The sequence below is a fragment of the Papio anubis genome, chromosome 9 (genome assembly GCF_008728515.1).
Source record: "Papio anubis isolate 15944 chromosome 9, Panubis1.0, whole genome shotgun sequence".
Lineage (NCBI taxonomy): Eukaryota > Metazoa > Chordata > Mammalia > Primates > Cercopithecidae > Papio > Papio anubis.
In genome coordinates, this window is record NC_044984.1 from 109,623,032 (window position 1) to 109,646,440 (window position 23,409).

General features: G+C 42.4%; 1 long non-coding RNA gene across 1 annotated transcript; it reads right to left on the bottom strand.

Moving 5' to 3' along the window:
- Positions 1–18,363: 18,363 nt before the first annotated feature.
- Positions 18,364–22,313, bottom strand: LOC110740766. Its single transcript, XR_002515875.2, has 2 exons — positions 20,040–22,313; positions 18,364–18,581 (listed from the first exon to the last, which is right to left on the bottom strand). It is a non-coding gene; the product is annotated as an uncharacterized LOC110740766 (long non-coding RNA).
- Between the last annotated feature and the right edge of the window lie 1,096 nt (positions 22,314–23,409).

The window sequence follows — 23,409 nt, forward strand, 5'->3', positions numbered from 1 at the left end:
TGATGCTTGCTGGACTTCATTCTGAGCCTCATAAGGCAACCAGAATTTGCTGTTAGCAGCTCTCCAAAGTGGTTGCAAGATTACCCAACACCCAGAAAAGAAGCCTAAACATCCATCCCTTGATAAACACATCCAGGCCCTGAAAAGTTCAAGCTCTGTGTTGGGTCTTGACCTCTGAAATATTTATACACAGTGATGCACCTTCCAGATAACATCTCCTGGAATCTGCTTAGCAGCCAGGCTGCAACAGGGAGTGAGTTAATAAATGCTCTTGTTGTCTATAATTCAGCAAGAAAGCTTTTGCTAAGCCCCCAGACACAGCTAAGAATAGCTAGGTTCCTTCTCGTCTTTGAGAGCTCCAAGTTCAAAAATAAGTTTCCCGCTCCTCTCCTGCCTCTGCTAGACTATGCTGTAGAAGCTCTCAGAGTTGGTGCTACCCTGGCCCATGCCCAAGAATACCCTTGTTTGTTGGAATGGATTCAGCTCTTGGCTGATTTCTTCCTTGTACCACTCCTTGCCAGACTAGTTCAATCTTGGGTCATTCCTGTTTGGGTTTCTTGATTAACTCCAAGTCTCCCAGGGAAAGGAAGAGAAAAAAAGCTTTGTTAGAGCAACAGGGCCCATGAGTCACACCAGCCTAGGCTTGTCTTTTTTCTCCAAGCAGACCTTCCAGAAGACCTATCTTCGTTCCTCTACTTTGAGAGTTCTACTTTTCTCCATGGATTCTAAAACTGGGTTTTCTCTTCTGTCCCCTGACTAAGGGAGAGTCTGAAGAGTAGGGTCTTTAGAATGTAACATGCCAAAAATCAAATCCCTGCTTGGCCTCTAACCAACTGTGGGACCAGGAGTAAGCGACTTGAGCTTCCCAAGCTTCAGTGTCCATGGTGATAATGACGTGCACTCATGGCTCATGCCAAGAATTTTGTGCATATCCACTAGAATATGTGTCCTGCGAGGGTAAGGTTTCTCCCTAAGTTGCCTACTGGTGTATCTCTGGTGTCTCTGTCCATCCCTGATCCATTGAAGTTACTCAATAAATACATTTTTTATGGGTGGGGGTAACTGATTCTTACAACAATCCTATAAGGTAGATGCTATAACTCTTCCCATTTTTCAGATGTTGAAACCAAGGTTCCGAATGGTGAAGTCAGTTGTTCAAGATCACACAGCTTACATGTGACAGAGTCAAGATTAGGACACAAACCTGCCTGCCTTCAAAGCCTATTCCAGCCATCCTAAGGAGCTATAGATATTAGATACTGAAGTCAATATGCATAACACACTTCACACACGGTAGGTAGTCAATAAATACCATCTCCCTCTTCCTCTTGATCTCTCATACCATCTTCTCTCACCAATCCTGTTTTTTATTCCCCCATCTTTCCCCAAACTCTACTTCAAGTTGGAAAACATTGAAGAACAAACAAAAAAATGTCCTTGGCTTGGCCTCCTCAGGTCGCACCAACTGATAGGAAGCAGACATTCAAACTCAAGGGAAGGGAAGGAGGGTATATTCATCCCCAGTGACACTCCCAATGACAAGGACAGTTCTGCTTGAGACTTCAGTTTCCTGTTTTTTTAACCTCTACCTTTCTATCACAGCCGAGTTGTGTCATGTCAGCATATTGTGATCATTCTTTAAGTGAGGTGTGTACACCAGCTGTTTGTGAAAATTCAGGTTCCTGGGCCTTGCCCCCAATCTACTTAGTTCAAATTTCTGGGAGCAGGGTCCCAGAGTGTTCATTTTTAATGATCTCCCTGAGTGGTCCCTAGGCAGACTGAAGTCTGGAAACTCCTGACACAGAACTTTGGCAAGTGGGAGAGGAAAAGCAAGCGCTTCCTCAACCTGAGCACATAAAACTCTGCACTCCAAGTGAGCTCGGGAAGCTGAGTTCCTGTGGGGGATGGCTTCTCATGTCTCTTATCCACTGTGCACCCTTGGGATCATCCCCTCATTTGCTACCGGAGACAGATATTGTAGCTCTGCCTGGCTCCGGCACCCCTGAATTCATGCGTGTTCTGCATCATGTTCCACTCTGTTCCAACTGTCCCTGGGTGTAGCTTTGCCTTAGAGCAGTAAGTGTTCCCCAACTTTTTCAGCATCAGGACTGGTTTCATGGAAGACAATTTTTTCCATGGATTGTGGGTTGGTGGTTTTGGGATAAACTGTTCCACCTCATATCATCAGGCATTAGTTAGATTCTCAAAAGGAGCACGCAACCTAGATCCCTCACATGCACAGTTCACACTAGGGTTCATGCTCCTATGTGAATCTAATGACGCTGCTGATCTAACAAGAGAGGGAGCTCAGGCGGTTATGCTCCCTCATCTGCTGCTCACCTCCTGCTGTGTGTTTCAGTTCCTAAGAGGCCACAGACCAGTACCAGTCCACGGCCTGAGGGCTGGGGATCCCTGCCCTACAGCATACAGTGCTGCCTCTAGCTTTCAATGAGGAAATACAATTTCCACTGAGCAGGAGAATTCAACATATTAGTTAAAGGGAGAAGTTAACATATTAGTCACTGAGATAAATAAATACTACAAAAAAAAAAGAGAGAGAAAGGAATAAAGGAAGGCAGGGAAGGAGGGAGGGAGGGGAAAAAGAAGTCATTCACAGCCATGAACATGCCATGAGGTTCCTAGGGAGTGAAACACACACACACACATACACACAAGCACTTGCACACACGTTTGTGTTGCTATTTCATTCTCTTTCATTCATTTTTCCAAGTCCCTTTAACATCAACCTTATCACAGTTTTCTTTTTGTGGACCTGGGCACGTCTCTGAACTGCTCTGTGTCTCTGGAGCCGTAAAATTGGGATAATAACCCTACTTTTTCTGTCCCCAAAATGTTGTGAAATAATTTAGGTGTGGCTGCTTTCTTTGAAAAGACTGGAGAGCTGTGCAAGTATCACAGGTTATTATGATCATTACTGGTTTCCAGGGCCCCTGAGATGCCCATGCCAAAGTACCCCAAGGCTCTCTAATGAACATACATGAACCCGTTCTATAGCTGGACAAGCTGATTCAGTCTGAGCTTTGGCAACGTGACGCAGTGAACAGTAGAACAAGTTGAAGACATCAGACAAGGCTCCTGGCCTCTGCTTGTGGATGCTGTTGTGTTTTGCCTGTAAGTCAACATACTTTTGTGAAGGGAACAAGGGGAAGTGGGTCATAAAAGTTCAGGACCTTTGCTCCTGGAAGCACTGAACACTACTTCTTCCAGAAAGGTCCTTTGTTGATTCTAGGCACTAATAGGATCAATTGACCTCATGGTAGTCCAGGATTTGGGGTCGTAAGCTCCCCTTGGATCTGATAAAATACTGAGTCAAGGTCCCCTGCTTCCATCAGGGAACAGACGATGTCTGTTGCTTTAAATGCTATATCCCTGAGTTCTGCCCAGGGACCTGACACATAGTACGTGCTCAATAAATGTTTGTGGAATAAATAAGTGATTGAATAAATGAATGAACAAAAGAATAAATAAATTTCCTCGTGGGACGCTAGATAAACAGGATACGTTCTCTATGTCTCCTCTCCACACCCACAGCCAATGTTGACAGATTCCCATCCTGTGAGTCCGGATGCAGTCTCAGTTTTTGTGGCAGCCACTTCCAATTATTTATTCAGCAACTATCAATCCAGGGCCTCAACGGTGCAAGGCACTGTTCTGGACACTATGGAACATGGCATTGGATAAAAAGCCAGCTCTCTACCCTGTAGCTGTTTTTATTCTACAGATTTGGCGGAAGAAATGAAACTGATTTATCACCCACAGTTGCCAGAGTAGGTAGTCTTTTCAGAGTCCTCCTCCCCAGGGATCAAGCGTTGTTTTTCTTATACAACGGGAACATCATTCTCTGCTCACATCCCATGCTTGATCAGTTGCTAGGTCCTATATACACAGATCCTAAAATATTCCTAATATATTTTGAATCCGGTCACCTCCCCTAATCACCACTCCCTAGACCGGAATAACATCGATACTTCCTGGGCAACTGCAGTGGTCTCACCCCCACCATCCTCCAACTTATTATTCATGCAATGGCCTTAGCTCAGCACCTGACACACAGGGCTTTCGATAAACGCTACTTAGTGTTTTGTTTTTACAGCAGGGGATCAATACAAGGTAGCCCAATACTACAGTTTCTGCAATTATCACTGACACAAAGCACATGGAGAGGCTGAGCACATAGACTGTGGAGTCAGACTTCCAGCACCCAAATAGGTATTTGCCATTTACTCATTGTGCATTTTTAACCCTACCCTCTCTGCGTCTCAGTTTCTTCATCCACAAAATAGAGATAAAAATGAGCTGACTGCTAAATGTACGCACATTAATATATGTAAAGGGTTTAGACCAGTTTGAGGCACATAGTAAACACTCTATAAGTGTTATCTATTCTTGATTTTTTTAACATGGCAAAATGTAGAAGAGCAATTATGTAGGATACTTAGCACTCTTGTTTCTGAACAAATATTGCTATTTAACATATATATATTTGTTATATATATGTTTAACAATATATATACATATATTAACACATATATTTGTTAGGCCATTTCACATGTTTTATTTATTTATTTATTTATTTATTTATTTTTTTGAGACGGAGTCTTGCTCTGTCACCCAGGCTGGAGTGCAGTGGCCGGATCTCAGCTCACTGCAAGCTCCTCCTCTCGGGTTCACGCCATTCTCCTGCCTCAGCCTCCCGAGTAGCTGGGACTACAGGCACCCGCCACTTCGCCCGGCTAGTTTTTTGTATTTTTTAGTAGAGACGGGGTTTCACCGTATTAGCCAGGATGGTCTCGATCTCCTGACCTCATGATCCGCCCGTCTCGGCCTCCCAAAGTGCTGGGATTACAGGCTTGAGCCACCGCGCCCGGCCGATTTCACATGTTTTAATGAATCACTCATACACAGAATACGTTGGGTACTTCTAGCTATGATGGGCAAATTCTATGAGGACATAGCTCCCGAATGCATTTCCCGCCACGGGGGGAAGACAACACATACGCTGGAGTGCTCTCCCTTTTAATCACAAGAAAGACAAAATGGTAAAGTTGCTTCACGCTTACCCTCAGCAAGCCTGCCAAATATTTAAACTTCCCCTTCCATTCACAAGCATCCAGGCCCCTGACAATTCTCTGCCTGCTGATGATCTTCACCTGCACCCACTGGCCGATACATCCTGGTTGAACTCCCCCAAACCCCCATTTCCCCAACCACTCTTTTCTTCTCTTTCACTATTCCCAAATTCTCTGTCAGTCTCTGTTAATTTTCATTGAAGAAAAAAAAAAAGTTACTTCCTAAAATGTTCAAAAGTCTTTCCTCGGTTTGTTATTAAAGCAATTATCTAGCATAACAAACCGAAATTGCAAAAAGTATTCTAATGGGAAACAAATGCTCCTGACAAGGAACCGACTGGGCTCAGAATCTTTATTGAAAAATGAGGGGAAGGTGATTAGTGGGGAAAGGCAGGGGAGGAAAGATTTTCCACCTGGCCTTGGACAGTACATCAAAAGGCCGTCAGAAGGATGCTATTTATAATCATTATTGCTATGTCTTAGAGGGCTGTGGGTCTGCCATCCCTGCTGACTCCCCCTACAGTCCCGTTTCTGCATGTAGCCTAGTTCACACAGCAGCCACCTTGTAGAGCCGGACTACATGGGGCCATGTCCTGAAGAAAACTTGCAGCCAAGTGTGGTGGCTCACACCTGTAATCCCAGCAGAGGGTGGGAGGCAGAGGTGGGTGGATCACCTAAGGTCAGGAGTTTGAGACAAGCCTGGCTGACATGGTGAAACCCCATCTCTACTAAAAATACAAAAATTGGCTGAGCATGGTGGCATGCACCTGTAATCCCAGCTACTCGGGAGGCTAAGGCAGAAGAGTAGCTAGAACCTGGGAGGCGGAGGTTGAAGTAAGCTGAGATCGCACCATTGCACTTCAGCCTGGGAGACAGAGCAAGACTCCATCTCAAAAAAAAAAAAAAAAAAAAAAAAGAAAAGAAAACTTGCATGGTTTGAGGTCCATGTGCCACAGCCAGATGCGTTCCCATGTGCCTTCATTCCATCCCTAACATCTTTCCAACCTCACCTCAACCTTCCAATAGGTCATGGCCAACAGCAAAACCCAACACCTAGAACAGCTGCTGAACTTCCCAGATGCCCAGTGAAGTTCTGATTTTCTGTGCTATGGACTGGAATCGTGTGAATATCACAGGAAAGAAGGCTAGGAGAAAACACATTCATTCCACAAACATTGATCAGGCATGTATGATGTGTATATGGGTGGAAATAAAAGAGCCACAGAGTTTTCTCCAAGTGTTGACACCAGTATGGAAGACAGGTATAATTTTGGGCCAACTCCCATTGATTGGTCACTATGACCTGAAACCATGACTTGAGAAGATTCTGATCTCAGAAGGAAGTGATTCTCTGATTGACGATGGACGCCTGTCACAGGCACAATATCAAGAAATGGGAGCACACAGCATATTTGACTAAGCTTGCCTAGTGCCGCTCTTCTCAAACTGGAATGTGCATGCTAATTAACTGGGATCTTGCTAAATTACAGATTCTGAAATAGCAGGTCTGAGGTGGGGCCTGAGGTTTAGTATTTCTAGCAAGATCCCAGGAGGTGCTGATGCTGCTGGGCCACAGAAGTGTCCGGTAGGAACTATCAATAAAATCATCATGTTCTCAGATCTGTCATTCACATGGTCAAATAACTTTATCTAAATAATTGCACTGGAGAACAAGGAATTCCAGGGTACATTCTGAAAGGGCGATTCAAGATCTGGTCTTTGAGTTTTCCAAAATCAAAGGTGGTGGTTCAGTCAGCTCGGACTTGGAACAGGTGTTGCCATGGATTGTCTGGGAGCAAATGAAGGCTCCCATAGGGTTTCAGGCTCGGCTCAGAACTCCATCGAGAAGTTCAGATGTTTCTCCAAATCAACTCCCAGGCATCTGTCTGTCTCTGGGGGCCTCCTAGGAACTCTGTCTAAAGCTCCAGAAGACTGCATTCCTAGTGAACCTTTGGGCAGCACCACCTCCTTCTTGGCTGAACAGATGATCACTTCAAAGTTCTCCTTTCTTGTGGTATTTTAGTACCTCTGGCCTTGGCCAGAAACCATCAACCCAGAGGCGTATGAAAGTGAAAAAGAAGAGAAAAGAGAAAACATCATGTATTAACTCCCCCACTCACACCTAAATATTGTCAAAGTGTTTTGTTTGGACCACGTTTGAGTTTGGGTGAAGATCCAATGAGACCTTACAGAGTTTGTTAACTCTTGTGCTATTTCCCCAGTTACATCCTCTTATAACAGCTGGAGCAAAAATTACCCATCAGATAGATGGTGTCATATTTAAAATCTTCCAGCTGCTCAAAGAACATCTTCTAGCCATGCAGTGAGAGGGATGACACAATGCACAGGAGACCCATGCTTGGTGGACAGACATACCTCCCCTGAGCAGGGTTGTAGAGAAAAGAGTTAAAGAGCAGATGACTTGGAAATCACATTTTGGTTTTGAGATGCCAGCTTCACCCCTGAAGTACTCCATCTCATACTCTCTCCTGCTCATGGACTACAGTCAAGCTATACTATCCATGTTTCTCTTCGTCTAAGCTTATTCCCACCCCACTGTTTTTGCACCTGCTATTCCTTCCACTTAGAAGGATCTTCCACAAATCTTTAAATGGCTGCCTCCCATGACTTGAGTTGCACCTCATCTACCACCTCTACAGAGAGCTCTTAACGGATCATACCAGCTAAAGGAGTCCACACCACCTCTGGCCATTTTTAAGCACATTGCCCTAATTAATTTATTACATAGCTCTACTCTCTGTCTGAATTTGAATGACAGTTTTTAAAATTTGTTTAGATGTTAATTGTCTGCATTTTCCTCTAGAATATAAGCTCCATGAGGGTAGGAATTTGTCTTCTGTTTGCTGGGGTATTTTTATACATCTTGAAGAATTTCTGACACATAGAATGTACTCAATATATATTTATTATTGCTATTGAATAAATGATCTCCCTGACTAGAGTGATGGGTTTAGGGCTGATCATATGATTTCACCAGGGTGATGTGATTTTGGCAGGGCCAAAACTTTTCGGGCTTTTTCTCTTGAATTAATGGAAAGAGAAGTCACTTTCCACTGGCTGCACTAGAGGAATGTGGGTGTTGAGCTATCAGAAGACATTTCACCTACTGGGTGAAGAAAGCCTGCCCAAGAGATGGCTTGAGCCATGACCACAAAATGTAGATGATGTCTGTAACTAGGAATGTCTACCTTTGGCATCTTCAGCTACAGTGACTCTATATCCGCCAGTTCCTCCTCCCCCTATTCAACCATCATGCAGAAAGCTTAAACTGCAATGGGTGTCTGTCATTCACAATGGATGCAGTCTAAGCAACCCATGTGGGATTGTGGCTAGAACTACATTAGGTCCTGCTTCTACCACTTCCTAGCTAGAGGACCCCGTAGCAAGTTGAATGCTAGTCCCCCTAAAACGTGTTCACCATGTAGCATTTGGAAAAAGGCCCTTTGCAGATATGATTACAGATCCCCACAGGAGATCATTGTAAATTATTCAGGTAGGCCCTACATCCAATGATAGCGTCTTTATAGGAGAAATACAAAGGCAAATTGGAGAGACACTGAAGAGAAGGCCATGCGAAGACAGTGACAGAGATTGGCGTGATGCAGACACAAGCCAAAGAATGTCTGGAGCCCCAGAAGTTGGAAGGGGCAAGGAATGGCTTCTCTCCTGGAGGTTTTGGGGGATGTGCAGTTCTTCTGACACCTTGATTTTGGCCCACTGATACTTATTCCAGACTCCTTGCCTCTAGAACTGTGAGGAAACACAACATTTTTGTTGTTTTAAGCCACCAAGCTTGTAGTAAATTGGTACGGCAGCCACAGAAAACTAATACAGTTCCCCAAACTCTCCCCTGTTTCAATTTGCTTTTCAGGGAAAGTAAAACACCAATTTCTGCCCAGTTTTCATCAAAGAAGGAATCAAATGGAAATAAAATTAACCTGGGCCCAAATCACAGCTCTGTCACTCACTGGCTGTGTGACCTCCAACAGCTCTTGTTTTCTGAGTCATGGTTTTATAATTTGTGAAATGGGTGCATTCATAACCCTCTCCCCATACAATTTGCAGAAAGGATTAAATGCAGTAATACATGTAAAGTTTTCTGTGCAGTGCCTGGTACATCATAGATGCTCACTGAATTACCAAACTATTCTGGTCATTATATACTTTTCATATACGTGCATTTGCTTTGTATCGTAGGGGAGTCACTGTCAAAGAAAGCCTTGAACTATTATTTCAGGAAACTTTTTGAAATGTCTGTGAACAGGATATTGACATTCTTAGATCAGTGATTTTCAAATGTCATAATTAATTGCTGATAAATTATTCCGAAAGATAGTTCAATGCAGAGATCACTGGATTCCATCAGACTCTTCTTAACTGGGAATTCAAGAAGTAGGGCTGTGAACCTGGATTTTAAACAAGCAGAGCGACATGTGGAAGCCATTCTTTTTAGATTATAATTCCTATTATTATTACTTTGAAAACAGTTGCTGAAAATGTGCCGGACACAGCCTACCCCAGTGAGTGGTGTCCGAGAAGCTGGACCCTGGTCTCCTCTCTCACTCCAAGCCTCTGCAGCCAGCCACACTGTGCACTGGAGGGTTCAGCTGGAGAGAGCCTCTCCCCAAGGTGGTTCACACTGGGACCATATTCGGGGAGTCAGCAAGAGTTTTCTCCAACTCCCACAGACCTTGTGATGTGGTGTTCCCTGTCAGGTGAGGCAGAGGGAACACACATCATAAACAATGGAATCCATAAATCTTGGGTATGTTGTCTGGTTCCTTAATTCCAGTTGCAGAACAATAGTCAGGACCAGGAATTGCAGGCAGATCTGCAGGCTGCCCCAGTCTGCCTTCTGAAGGCCAGTTGCTGCAGAGAGAAGCTCATGTTTTCAAAAGCTTTTTAACTATCTGTGATTTATCACCTTAACTATTTTTTTTTAATGGAAGACGCAAAAACTAAATAATTTAAAAGAGTGTCTCTAACATTCTTGCCTGTAGCCTTAGGAAGCACAGGCCTTGGGTGATGCTCAGCAAGTTTGTGAAAACCCCAACTGTTTTCCGAGGCAAACTTCTTTCGAGTTTTTTGTTTTTTGGTGATGAGACATCCACTTTATTTTTTTTTAATTTCAGTAGTTTTTGGGGTACAGGTGGTTTTTCATTACATAGGTAAGTTCTTTAGTAGTGACTTCTGAGACTTTAGGACACCTCATCACTGAAGCAGTGTACACTGTTCCCAGTAGGTAGTCTTTTATCCTTCACCCCCTCCCAAACTTCTCCCCCGAGTCCTCAAAGTCTCTTATACCACTCTTACACCTTTGTGTCCTCATAGCTTAGCTCCCACTTATAAGAGAGAATACACCATATTTGGTTTTCCATTCCTGAGTTACTTCACTTAGAATAATGGCCTCCAGCTCCATCCAAGTTGCTATAAATGACATTATTTCATTGCTTTTTACGGCTGAATCGTATTCCATGGTGTATATATACCACATTTTCTTTATCCGCTCGTTGATTGATGGACACTTAGCGTGGTTGCATATCTGTGCAATTGTGAATTGTGCTGCTATTAACATGTGTGTGCATGTGCCCTCTTTATATAATGACTTCCTTTCCTTTGGATAACTACCCAGTACTGGGATCGCTGGATCAAATAGTAGTTCTACTTTCATTTCTTTAAGGAGTCTCCATACTGTTTTCCATAGTGACTGTGCTAATTTACAAACCCACCTGCAATGTAAAAGTGTTCCCTGTTCACCACATGCATGCAAGGTAAACTGTTTGGAAGGAAAGCTATTCCCTGAGTTCAGATTCTGCTTCTATGTTATCTGCATTTACTTGTTTTCTGGCATTCACAGAGCTGAGCTAAGAATACCGTAATGTATTTCCGGTACCTACATCTCTACGAGAAAAAAAAAAAAAAAACCTAAAGAAACACTGAGACAATGCTATGTTTCAGGAACAACAGGAAGTTTGTATACCCTTAGCCTGCATCATTCATTTGTATGCCAGATCTCTGAAAGGAGTTTGTAAAACCTGTTTGACTGAGCTCCTGGTACTGGGGCCTGCAGATGGGGAGAAAGGGAAGGATTCCAACCCCAACCTCAGGACTAGATTCAGTGTGTGGGTTCCGGTGCTGACTGGCTGACTTGAATCCTGGTTCCCTCACTTCCTCGGTAAATGCACCTCAGTTATGTAATCTGTAAAATGGGCACAGGTACCCTTACCTCTCACTTAGGGTAGCTGTGGGAGTTGAAAAGAGCTAGTTGAGCATGCAATTAAGTTCTACAGATATTAGCTAGTAGCACTATCTTGGGAAGTTTTCCTAATTTCTCTAGGAAGGCTAGACTTGTGGCTAATTCTTCCTGACTCACAGGAGTGTGGTACGGTACTGATGAGACAGCACCTGTTCTGTGTGTAGCATAGAGCCTGGAACACTTAGCAGGTACTGAACCAAAGTCAGGTGTGTGTTTTCCCATGAATGGGCAGAAGTGGAGCTTGCAAATACTTTTTTGCAAGAAGTAGCCGTTATCACTGAGTTGCTAACGAGTTAAAGAGAAAAGAATCCCCATTACTGAATAGAGAGACATTACACTCAATAACCAATGAGTCAGGGTACTGTATGGGTGTAATGATTGGGGGACTACATGACAGATAAATTCTACAGCGAACCCAGCAACCCAGAGCATCAGGCCACACTTTTCCATGCCAGGGTGCCGTCTTCTCAGGCTGCAGAGACACAAGAAGATGCTGTTCTCACAGTGCCAGATCACAGTCCTTGCTGGAAGGGTCTATTAGCACCATGAACTTGCTCTATTCTAACAGCCTGTGCTTATCCTTCTCTAGTGATGATTTAATGCTTCAAGCCTCTGAGATCAGGGCCAAAAATAAAATGGTGGGGAAATCAGACGCAGCGCTAGACACCAGCAATATATTTAAGGAACAGGAGCATTTGTTCTGTCCATTTTCAGGAGTTTCTTTGTTTTGTTTTGTTTTGTTTTTTCTTTATGACCTTATGGCACGTGGTTGACACATGGAAGCTTCCAGGAGATTCCAGGGTGGAATAAAGGTGTTTCCATAAGTAACACTGCAAATATAATTCATTTTACTATTGATCACTGGGAATATGGCAGTGAACAGAACAGACAAAACATCCCTGCCCCCTTGGAGCTGGCATTCCAGTGGGGTGGAGGGTTTGGGTCAAAGAACAACAAAAGATGAAATGGCATTTGTCTCCTCTGTGTTCTTCTCTAATGACAGGCACTAGGTGAAGTTCTGCTGATGATTGTGTAAACTGAGCCTCTTGCACAATCCCAGTGCAAATCACACTGTGGACGATGTCAGTGGCCCTCCCTAGAGTCATCCATCACCTAACCTGTTTGACCGTAAACTACAGCCCTAAAGATACAGGGTAGGAGCTAGTGTTGGGTTATACTGAGATGAATACCCAGTGCCTCAAATGAGAAACGAAAACATACATAGAACAAAAGGTGCTACTGGTGGGCCCTGCTCTCCGCTTGCATTGGTCTGATTATCTAACAACAACTGCAGCATCCATTATCTACCGGGAAGTGACAGTGTATCACAGCCTGTGTCAGGTCACACAGATAACAGGAATTAGAATCAAGTCATCATGATTAAGCAATTAAAGAGACTCTCTTATTAAACAAAGACCATGGCTAAATATTGAAATTGGGAAAAGGGCTTTTCCTCTCATGTCCTTTGGTTCTACTATTTTTTTTTTTTTTTTTTTTTTTTTAGAGAGATGGGGTCTCTTTATGTTGACCAGGCTGGACTCAAACTCCTGGCCTCAAGCCCTCCTCCCGCCTGAGCCTCCAGAGTAGCTGGGACTACAGGTGTGTGTCACTATGCCTGTCTTAGTCCTACTTTTAATTCTCCTAGAAACATTTCCACCCTACCTCCTCTCCCGTTCTCCTTCCCTCCTCTCTCTCCCTCTCAAATTCTCCCCATACTCAAACCTACCTCATATGCTGTTTCCAACATGAAACAAAAGCCCCAGTGATGCATAAAACAAACCCTTGTGCATGTCACTCATCCTTGGATTTTTGTAACATCCTCTGCTGGTACCTGAAATCCAGTGGAGGCTCAAAGACTCTTTTTAGTTTGAGAGAATAACAAGCAGAGAACTTTTTTTGGAACATGTCTTATCCAATTATGTATTTTTTTAAAACCCATGACTTTGAATTATGATTCTAGATACTGATATTTATATTTTTTCAACCCCAAGTTTCTTGTATCATTAGAACTAAGTTTAGTTGTAACAGAGTCTCAAACTGACAGCAGCGCACCCACAGTAGAAGTGTCCTGCTCTCTCATATACAAATCTGAAGGGTAGAGGTCTAGAGCTAATGGGAGGCTTCTGCAGGTCAAGTCCCCAGAGGCCAAGGTTCCTTCCAGATTTTGGCCCTGCCTTCCTTAGGATGTGGCCCAGGTTCATGTAATCCAAGTTGACTGCCAGGACTGTCACCATGCTAGTCACCTTCCAACCAGCAGGAAGGAGAAAGAAACAACAAATGAAAACAAACAAATAAACAAACAAGGGTCTGAGCTAGCTGTCTTTTTAGGAAAGATCTTATAATGTACTGGCCAAAGCTTAGCCATATGGCCAAATCTAGTGACAAGGGAGGCCGTAGTCTTTATTCTCAAGGACTATATGTCTAACTCAAATGGTGTATATGTGCTTTTTCGTGTTTTCTGTTCTGATTCTTCCTTCTCTGAAATGAGGAAGCTAGTCTGGCTAGGAACTTGCCATGAGGGTATAGCAGCAGGAACCCTCATTTATATCCCAAACCAAGCCCTCATTTATATCCCAAACCTAGCTCTGCTAGAAAGCTCAGTGTTTGGTGCCACTGAATGTTGGCTAGGTTATTCATTTGTATCAGTTATTAATAAAGCAGTGGCCTGCTTCCTGCTTGGCGGGTAATCCTTATGTGAAGAGCTCCCTCTGTTAGGACCCTTTAAGGGAGAAGAGGTGAATGGCAAAGCATCATGATCTCAAGCTTTGCACCATTAGCCCATAATTGAAACCTCATCCCCACCTCTAATCGGCCCTACATTGTGTAAGGTGCCGTATAGAGCTGCTGTCATTCATTCATCACAAAATCCGCATATGATTTTGTTATCCCCACGTTACAGAAGAGGAAGCAGAGATGCTGAAGGTAGACTGTTTTTGTCAAGCTCACTGTGCTCTCTCAGAAGAGGCAGACCCCAGGCTCCAAAGCCAGTCTCTTGACTTCAGCCACTAATTTAACTCCAGCTACATTTTATCCCCTCTTCTCTCATTTTGCCCTTGTTTTAACTTCTTCATGAAATTACATATTTTATTTTTGCATTTCTTTTAATCTCACTTTATTGTTCTTGTTTTTATTGTCATTTTTATAATCCCATTAAATTCTTACCAGAGCAATGAAAAACATGAATTGTCCCATATAATTATGGATGCCTATGTCTTCCCCACTGAACTCTGAGTTCTCCGAATTCCGTGACTGGGCCTTTCTTTCTGCAACCTCGGTACCTCCTCCAAGCCTTGACACATGGTTGGCCCTCAGTCCATACTGGAAAGGACACAGTTCCACCTCCTCCTCCTTCTCCAGACCTAGCCAGCAAGTTGGAATTCCAGTCCCTGGTGGGCCAGTCATTGGTTTGTTGAGCAATCTCTGGCTGGTCGAGGATGGGTTTTCTTTGATCTGTCTGGGTGATCTTTGGGAACTAATGAAGCCAAGCTGGGCCAGCAGATTTGGTCAGCATCTGGGACCATGGTCCCATATGGTAATTGGAACATGATTCCAAAGGAACTGTGTCCATCATGCTTGGACCTATCATTTCATTATGCTGACTGAGCTTCCAGAATATTGCAACCCCTGACTTATCACACCATGTCTCTGTGTGGGAGAGTCTTTCATCATTGTTTCCCATGGTGTCCAGTCTGGGTATCTCAAAATAACTTGCCTTTATTGGCTGTTGTTCAATAAGTCTTAATCTGTACTCATTCATTTGATCTTGGCAATAACCTCTTGAGCTAGAAACTAATATTATCTGCCTGTTATGGAGGAGAAGACCAACCCATGTAATGAAGGCCGTTAGCTTTCTCAAGGGCACACAGTGGCAGAGCTGCGGCTCAAATTCCAGTGTTCCAGCGCCAGAACCCGGACTCTTAACCACTGCACTATATGGAGGCAACCAAAACACGGTAGCCACACAGGTGTAGAGCATACTGTCGTGGTCAGCATGCTTCCTCGCAATGTAACATTGACCATATGGGAGGCACAAATGACCAACATGTGGGGCTTTCTTGACCAGTGTTGTGCTACTCTGAAATGTTAGAAGATGTGAAGTTGGTAGTCAACTGTAGTGTTTTGACTTAGACACACTCAGGTCTGGATTTTAGCTCTGTAACTGGATGAGGTACATCTTTCAAGCTATCTCTCCACCTTCTCATGCCACCTTAACTGAGTCCTTCACCCACAGTGATCAATCCAGGCCATATTTTATCATATGACCCCATCCACCCACAGCCTTAGATATGTGACTAGGATTAAACACTTGACAGAAGGTAAGCCAATAGAAATTTTGTGCCCAGGATTCTGAAAGGGAGAGTTGCTCTATTTATCTATTTAGATGTCTTTTTTTTTTTTTTTTTTTTTTTTTTTGACAGGGTCTTGTTCTGTCACACAAGCTATGGAGTGCAGCGACATAATCACAGCTCATGGCAGCCTCAAACTTCTGAGCTCAAGGAATCTTCCTGCCTCATCCCCCTGAAGAGCTGGGACCATAGGTACAAACCACAATGTCCACCTAATCTTGTTATTATTTATAGTGACAGGATCTTGCTATGTTGCCCAGGCTGGTCCTAAACTCCTGGGCTCAAGTGATCCTCCTGCCTCACCCTCTCAAGGTGCTGGGATTATAGGCATGAGCCACTGTGTGTTTCTTTTTGTGTGTTTTAATCTTTGATATTAAAGTTGGTGGTGGTCATCTTTGATCACTCTATACATGAGAACAAGAAAGCTACGAAGCTAAGGGGCAGATAAGAGAGAAAACGTAAGTCACGTGTTTCTAGCTGTTCATTCCTACCCCTTCCCAAAATCCACCTGCCTCTCTGTCTTTGGTAGACCATCTAGGGCTTTATTTTTCCCTTGAGGTAGCCTCTGGATTTTATTACTTGTAACCGAAAAGACACAACCTGTTTGCTCCACCTAGAACATAAGTTTCTCAGCTTTTTGCAATGTTAGCTCCTTATTTAATTCAGCTTTTAAAGTTTTGCCTCAAATCCACCATTTACATGGAGTTCTTAAAGCACTGTAGTTACTTAATAATATTTAACAGTGAATGGATAAATGAAATCTTACTAATACCTAATGTTACTTTGAGAAAATTCATTCACATCTCTGAACCTCAGTTTCCTCAACTGTGAAACAGAAGAATAGAGAGCCAACCTCAACAAGGCAGCTGCGGAGACTGAAAATAAGGTGTGCAAGGTGCCTGGCAGGGAGGAAGCACTCAGTGAAGAGCAGCCAATGGTGACAATGGTGCTGCAGGCATCCCCAGTGATAGGCATTAATTCCTGTCCCAGGTAATGTCCTCTTTCTACGTCTTGGCTTGAACCTCCAGCAGGGTAAGACTGTGGAAAAAGGAATAATCTGAAATTAGATTTGCCCCTATGATTCCCAAATCAGAATCCGTTCTCATTTGATGTCTCTATGCCCTGAGGAGAGCAGCTGTGCTGGGGATTAAATAAGAAGGACAGATCTGTCTTCTAAAGAAAGGAGAATTTTCCATACTGATCTGTCAAGATATTTGCTTTCCCACTGTTTGTCTGAGTTGGATCCCAGATTCGCTGTCACACTGGCCTCTTCCTTTGCAATAACCAGAGATCATATTAAGCGTCCACTCATGGAATTGAGAAGAGAGACAGAAATGCATTAGTGTCAAGATCTCCAGGGTGCATCTAAAATAAATATGATTCCTCTCTTCCCACTGCTCACACCATATGCGGGGGACACCCAGTGTTTATTTTTCAGCTGCGCCAGCCAGTCTGGAAGAGGATACCATGGAAATGGAAGAAAAAGGATCAGGGTGGTGTAACATATCACTGGGGGAAGTTTAGGGCCCATCACTCAACAAATAACAAGTCAACAACCCCTGTCGCTTGGATATCCCCTGTGAAAGCTGCATCACCCTGTTTCACAATAACTTTAATCTGACTGTGTAAATTCAAGAAGTTCCCATGGCTTGTAAATGACTGGCACAAAGTGGCCCGTTAAAATAATTCAGGCTCTTTGCAAAGCAAAAAAACTGGGGGCAGCTTTAAAATAAACCACACTGCATAAGTCACCAATATGTTAGATGTTGGTGGAAACCAGCAAACTAAACCTAACTTATATTGTGAGGCCATACACAATTTTTTTTTCTCTAATCAGCCTGCTTCCTCTCATGGGTGATTGGAGCTAATTTTTATCATGTGGTAGAAAAGACACAATGGCATTAACTTAATGTAGAGTTACCTCGTAGTACATTATGTAAATGTGGGCAAGTAATTTTTACGTGAAACTCAGATTGCCCATCTAGAAAATGAGAAAATTGGACAGCAGGTAAGAGAATATATATTTGGCTCACAGGTCATAACTCTCTATTGTCGCATCCACAACAGACATCACTGGTCAATCATTTTATTTATTTTTCCCATTGAACCCGGATGAGTTCTCAGGATCTATCTCAGCCGAGAGTTTCAGGGAGCCACTACCCACTGATAAAAGATAGACTTTGAGAAGAAGCTTCTCTGTCATTCCTACAGCAGATGATTCTTGAACGTTCTTTGCATTGCACAAGCACTGTGTCATGTGGGCAATTGGACATACCACCTCCACCCTACATAAATTTGCAGAGGCACTTCTTACCTTCATATCTTCAACCAAACTCAGTAAAGCTGCCTTTGAAATAAGGTCATTAGGAGGTAAGATTTCCAAATAATAATTTGCACTCAAGTCTCAAGTTTTTTTTGTTTTTTTGTTTTTTGTTTTTTAGTCGTCAAATTGCTCATCCCATGAAAGCTTCAGGAGGAGATGTAACTAATCGCATGGGAGAACTACATGGAGATGGTCTCAGAGCAATTCATAGGACAGTTCTGAATTGTCAAGATCTGCCTGGATCCAGAAGACCCGGAAGCTTTACAAAACTTATACATGAATTTCTCCACAGACCTCAGCTCAGCACTACCGACTTGGTAGTGACTCTTTTTTTTTTTTTTTCAGATGACCAATGAAAGCATCAGTCTGCCTCTCCAAAGTTCTCAGAAAGAATATCAAAATTGTGGCTAGGTCTGAGAAAGTTTTTATACCATGTCATGGGATTGGTAAATCCATCGTAGCACTGGCTCATCCATCAAGGCTGACATATGGCAGGGTAACGCTTCCCTAAGCATTTCACTTTGGTGAAAGAGAAACGCTGGTCCCTACAAGAAAAGAATATGAGACTGACCCAGAGTCCCATTCATGTTTGATGCTATTAGACACAGCTGTTCCTGGCTTCAGGGCATCTATCACATCTATGACCTTTTCTCCAGCAACCCCAGTGATAAAGTTGATGAAACTCGAATCCTCATAGAAGAACGGTGGCTGGCACTATACTTTGGGGACACAAGTTGTGAAACTCTCAGTGGCCCAACATTCAAATTTCTATTGTGCAGAATCTTCTCTCATTTTGGAAAATGCCTTACAAAGTTGGGATGTTGGGACAAGGCTCATGGTGATGACACAGGCAGGTTTTTTCTTGGAGTGGGGACAAATATTTTGAATCCTGCTTGCTTTTTATTTTGTCTAATGCACACATAAAACTCAGAGTGATGTTACCTGGGATATTGCACATCAAGCACTTAGCACAGTGTCTGGCAGGTGGAAAGGGCTCAGTAATGGGAGATACTGAGTGGATAATTACAATAACTTCTTAAGTAGGCTTCTTGCCTCTAACTTTAATCTTCTCTGTTCCTCCCTCTACTCTAAGCAAGAGTGAAGATGATGACGATGATGATGATGATGATAAGGGTAGTAATGGGTTTCCCGTTATCAAGCACCCACTGCGTGCCAGTAAATGTTTGCTTGCACCACCTCATTCAATCCTTTCAATGGTTATAAATATTATTATGCCGATGTGAACACTGCAGAGAAGGAGGCACAGAGAGGTTGTATTCACTTGCTAAAGTCTTGCAGCTTGTAACTGTATGAGCCAGGATTTGAACCCCACCCCTCCTCTTAAGCACTTTACTATGCTGTCTTTCATTCACCCATCCAATTATTATTTATTGAGGGCCTACTACACTCTTAGTAGATGGTCTACCCTGTTCAAGCCTGGTATAGACTGAGTGGTGTTAACTATAAGGTAGAAATTATCGTTACTAATTATTATTTTTATTTAGATAATTTTGCCTCATAAGGGAGGCTTAATGACTATAATATTTGTCCTGAAAAGTGTAGCCAGAGAGTATGATATGAAAGGATGGACATTGCATTAGGACCCATGAGTCCTGGTTTCTAGTTCCAGCTCTGATCCCCACTCACTGTGCTACATGAAGCAGGGCATTTCCCCAATCTGGGCTCCGGGTGTCATGGGTTATCTCTCAACTCAGCTGTTACAGGTCCCCTTCCATCTAGAGGAGAGCATCGAAGCCAGGAAAAACTAAGCTTCCCTGAACCTGCAGTGCTTTTCTTTGTGGAGTCAAACTCCAAGTAGCAAATCTAACACCTTGATGCTGTGTAAATTGGCACATACACACAGCTTCCACATGGTGATGACTATCAAAACAAGCTTTTGCCTGCCCCACGGGGTCAGCCTCCCTTCTGAAAATCAAGCAGCTGACTGAGTCCAGGTCCAAGTCCCAGTGGGATTGAGAGCCCAGAGCAAAGCATGCACTTACATTCCATGATGATGATGCTCAGTGGTGAATGAACCAGCTTCTTGGCAGGAAGGAAGCTCCTACAGGTTGAGGTGATCCTCCTAGCAATGTGTTTATTTGACAGCCTAAGGCAGCAAAAATTCACAGAGAATAGAAAAGAGAGAAGAAAAGGGCATAAAAGAAAGGTTATTTAAGAACATCAGGATCCTCTCTGGCCAGCCAAACACTCATAAAACTACAGCAGAAGATCATATAAACACATTGTGAAAAAAATAAGGTAATCAGAGACTAAAAAGGTCCTAGAGAGGTATTAAGGCCAGGAAACATGTCCTTTCTCTATCTTAGTACTTAGGCTCATTAATTTTTATTTAATCTACTTGGCACATAATAAATACTCATGAAATATTTGTGAAATGAATGAACTACAGGAAGAAATCATTGTTGACTATGGCTGCCAATGACGGTGTCACAGGCTAAATGGGTTGTGGGAGATGAGTAGAATTTGAATTGCTAGAAAAAGAAAAGAATTCAGGAAGACCATCAATTTTAACAAAGGTCCCCATGAGAGAACAAACTTGACTTGCTCTGTTGGGATTTAAATTATTCAAACGAGGCTAGACTATTTTGCAGACAATTTCTCTGGAATTTTAGTGATTCAATATCATAAAGGTTGACTTCTTACTTGTGTTGTATGTCCAGCAGGTAATGTAAGGGGGCTCTGCTCCACATAGCCATTCAAGGATCCAGGCTGATGGCAGGATCCATTGACTACCTAGTCTTAGCTGCATCATCTGCAATATTAGTCCTCCATGGTCACCACAGAAGGGGAAGAGAGCTCATGGAGAACCCACATCTGATTTTGTGTGCTTTGGCATGTGAATGACATGTATTCCCTCTTCTCACAGCCCACTGGACAGAATTGGAGACATGGCTCCACCTGACTCTAGTAGACTGGGATATACAAAGAACCCATGGCTCTGCTTCATAGCAGTTATTAAAAGAGCAACCTGCTGGAGAGGTAAACACATTTTAGATAAGGTAGAAACATAATTAAGTATTTGTAGTTTTGCTAGGACAAGCATGACCTAGAAGTATCTCCAATAACATAGAAAATTCCTTCTATGGTGTGCTAACATTTGTCAATGTATTAAGAAAAGAAATCTTCATTCTTTGCATCTTTATGATTTCAAAGCTGTTAGAAAAGGACTCCAGTCTTTTGAGTCCATAGCCTCTTCTCAATTATATGTGAGTGAATTCAGGTGCCTGGAAAAATTTAATTCTCAGGACAGGAAGAGATTCTAAACTTACATAGAGCTGGGTCCAAATTCCAGCTCCACCACCCTCCTTGAGGCCCTTAATCTTTATCTCTGCATTCACTCATTCAGTTAATATTTACTATGCACTAGCGCATTAATCAAGAAAGATAAAAGGAGAATTTTCTGATGTAATTCTTATCCTCAGTACGCTTTCAGACTATTGGATGACAACTAAATGAAATGGACTGATACAATTAATAATAATGTTGTTAAAATGTCTGTACTACCCAAAGCTATCTATAGTTTCAATACCATCCTATTAAAATCCCAATGGCATTTTTTTTTGCAGAAATAGAAAACAAATTCTAAAATTCTTATGGAACCACAAGTTACCCAGAAACCAAAGCACTCATCACACCTTCCTAATTTGAAAATCTGTTTCAAAGCTACAGGCATTAAAACAATATAGCACTGGCATAAAGACAGACATGTAGACCAATGAAACAAATAGTGAGCCCGGGAATAAACTTGTGAATAAATAGTCAGTTGGTATTTGACAAGGGTCCCAAGAATACATATAGAGAAAGGGTATTCTGTCCAATAAATGGTGTTGGTAAAACTGGATATCCATGTGCAAAAGAATGAAAGTGGATCCTTATCTTACCCCATACACAAAAACAAACCTAAAATGAATTAAATATTTAAATTAAGATCTGAGGCTATAAAAATCCTAGGAAAAAATGTGAAAAAGTATCCTTGATATTGACGTTGGCAATGATTCCTTGGATATGGCACCAAAAACACAAGCAACAAAAGCAAAAACAGACAAATTGGACTATATCTAACTAAAAAGTTTCTTCGCAGAACAAAAAAACTTCAAAATGATAATACAACTAACAGAATGGGAGAAAATGTTTGCAAACCAAAACTGTATATACAATTAAAGGTTGATCTCCAAAAGGTATAAGAAACTCCTACAATTCGCTAGGAGAGAGGCAGAGAGGAGAGGGAGGAGGGAACGAAGGAAGGAAAGAAGGAAGGAAGGAAGGAAGGAAGAAAGGAAGGAAGGAAGGAAGGAAGGAAAGAAAAGAAAGAAAGAAAGAAAGAAAGAAAGAAAGAAAGAAAGAAAGAAAGAAAGAAAGAAAGAAAGAAAGAAAGAAAGAAAGAAAGAAAGAAGAGAGAGAGAGAGAGAGAAAGAAAGAAAGAAAGAAAGAAAGAAAGAAAGAAAGAAAGAAAGAAAGAAAGAAAGAAAGAAAGAAAGGAAGGAAGGAAGGAAGGAAGGAAGGAAGAGAAAAGAAGAGAGGAAGCAAAGAAATAAAGAAGAAAGGAAGGGAAGAAGGGAAGAAGAAAAGAAGAAAGGAAAGAAGGAAGTAAAGAAGAACCAGATTTTTCAAGGGGTAAAAGACTTGAATAGACATTTTCCCAAAGAAAACATACCAATGACCAACATGTATGAAAAGATGCTCAACATTATCAGAGAAATGCACATCAAAACCACAATGAGATCTCACCTCACACCTGTTAGGATGGCTACTGTCTTAAAAAGATAGGTTTTGGTGGTGATGTGGAAGAAAGAGAACTCTTGTATAATTTTGGTCAGAATGTAAACTGGTGCAGCCACTATGTAAAACAGTGTAGAGGTTGCTCAAAAAGTTAAAAATAGGTCATCATGGCTGGGCATAGTGGCTCACACCTGTAATTCCAGCAGTTTGGGAGGCCAAGGCAGGTGGATCACTTGAGGCCAGGAGTTTGAGTCCAGCCCAAGCAACATGGTGAGACTCCGTCTCTACTAAAAATTAAAAAATTAGCTGGGCGTGGTGGCACATGCCTGTAATCCCAGCTACTTGGGAGGCTGAGGCAGGAGAATCACTTGAATTCAGGAGGTGGAGGTTACAGTGAGCTGAGATGGTGCCACTGCACTCCAGCCTGGGTGACAGAGTGAGACTGTCTCTAAATAAATAAATAAAAATAGATCATTATATAATCCAGAAATCCCACTTCTGGGTGTATATCCAAAGGAATTGAAATCAGAATTGCATTATTCACACTAGCCAAGACATGAGAGCAACCTAAATGTCCATTGACAGATAAATGGATAAAGAAAATGTGGTATATACATATAATGAATTGTTACT